The following is a 2,166-nucleotide window of genomic DNA, read 5'->3' on the forward strand; positions in this document are numbered from 1 at the left end:
AATGAATAAATGTAGCAAATAGAAACAATGTTTAATTTAGCTATAGAAAAGAAGATAATAAATAAATAACACATAAATAAGAAAATTAGCCAAATGAATGACTAAATTTTAAAAACAAAGTAGTTTCGAAATTATGTCAAAGTATATAAGTAGACACATGATGAATAAGATATATATATATATATACAAGATTTTAGGTAGACAACTATGTATATATAAAAGTAATAGCAATAATATTACAAGACCGATTAATTTAATAATATAATAACAAGACAAATAAATAAGAAAAACAAAAAGAGAAATAATAATGATAATAATAATAATAATAATAATAATAATAATAATAATTAATTTGATAATAAAATAGTCCAGAACCACAAAGAAAAGACTAAATTGAAATTTAAATACAAAAATTGGGGTGAATTTAAAAAAACAATGAGCTGATTTGAAAGGACCAGAAAGGATGAGGGACCATTTGTATAATTTTTCCCAAAAGCAAAAACATGCAGACCATGGAGTTAGTGGCATGGTTTCATTAATTATTAAAAACTAAAAAAATTGAATGGTCATGTGCCATTTTATACTAGCAGCAAAATAGACCACCCCTCCCTTTTATCCCTTTTGTTTGGGTTTTGACCTCAACCTTGGAGCGCCACCGCACCACCATCGGACTTGGTGCCGACCACGCGCAGAAAGGACACGACGAGAGGCCGGAGGTAAGTATTATTCTTTCTTTTTATTCTCTTTTGAAACTGGTTTTCTTTTTTTATTTTCCGTTTGGTACATATTTTTTCCTTTCCCCCTTCTCCCTTTGGAGTTCGAAATCGATGAGGGAGGGAGGAGTTCCAGCGACGTGATTCGGTAAGTCCCTTTCCCCTCCCTTTTTATTTTTCATATTTATGTAAAAAAACAAAAATAAAAAAATAAACTTAAGATTAAATAAATAATACGAAAATCACCTTAAAACTTTAAATCTTTTGCTTTTCTATTCCAAATTTTCGGAAGAAAAACCAGAAACCCCCCTGAACAAAGATGAGATTCTGGCTTTTAAAGCCATTTACAAGATGATTTATTCCTATTTTTTTGTCGTTTTCTTCCTCGTTTTTATTGCTTGCGTGCGAATCTTTCTTTGCAGGTGACAGATGAGTGTCAGGCGCATGGAGGGCTGGTGGTTGGTGCCCCGAACTGTGGTGGTGGCGCGCGTGATGGCCAAGGCTGAGGGGAGTGGCGGCTGAAAACTTGGTGGCTAGGGTTAGTTGCTGAAAAATTTTAAGATAGTGGGCTGGGGCTGATTTGGGCTCTGTAATTGGGTCTAGAGTTTGGTTTTGGGTCGGGCATATTTGGGCCTCTACAGTTCTTAGAGGAGGTTAAGAGGATGAGAATTAGAGTAATTAAAATCAATTATACTCAAAATTCAATTACCCTGTAACTTTCCAAACATATTTGTATTTGATTTAAATTTTAAAATTTATTCTAAAATTTAATTATATGTTGTTTTACTAATCTTGTTTAAAAAATCTAACATTTTTATTAATGAGAGAGAATTTTTTATATATATTTTTTATCTACTAAATAATTAACCAATTTACATAGTCTTTATTATAAATTATTTATACTTGGTCAAGGACCGATCTATGGTAACAATGAGTACGTATTTCATGTTAGAAAATAATTCAATACATATTAAATGCTAGATTAATTAGATAAAATTACATATGACACACATTTTTCTTAATTTTATTAGTAATTGTATTATCTAATACTTTTTATAATAATTAATAATTACACTATTTAAAATTAAATATGACACTATTTAAAGATTTATTTTCTCAAGTATTAGGTATAATTTTTATAATAATTAATATTTTTTAAATTTAAAATTATGTAATTGTATAACTATAACTTATATTATTGAAGATGACGTAAAAAAATACAATATAATTACACTCTATCAATCTAACCCATTTGAAATTAAAATTTTATTGTAATAATAAAAAATATAATTACAATTACTATCCTAATAATTATATTCTTTTATCTAATTTCTCTATGATATCGAAATATACCTTTAAGCCTTAGAGCATAATGCTTGGATATTTCTTCAGCATTATATTTGTTCACTGGTTAGGGTCTATGTGTGCTACTTAACAAAATTGGTTCATTCAG

General features: G+C 28.6%; 1 long non-coding RNA gene across 1 annotated transcript; it reads left to right on the plus strand.

The window, feature by feature from the left end:
- The first annotated feature begins 346 nt into the window (after positions 1 to 346).
- Positions 347 to 1,499, plus strand: LOC121206123 (uncharacterized). The gene is made up of 2 exons (XR_005901107.1): positions 347 to 861; positions 1,136 to 1,499. It is a non-coding gene; the product is annotated as an uncharacterized lncRNA (long non-coding RNA).
- Positions 1,500 to 2,166: the final 667 nt, after the last annotated feature.

This window comes from Gossypium hirsutum, chromosome A09 (genome assembly GCF_007990345.1).
Source record: "Gossypium hirsutum isolate 1008001.06 chromosome A09, Gossypium_hirsutum_v2.1, whole genome shotgun sequence".
NCBI lineage: Eukaryota > Viridiplantae > Streptophyta > Magnoliopsida > Malvales > Malvaceae > Gossypium > Gossypium hirsutum.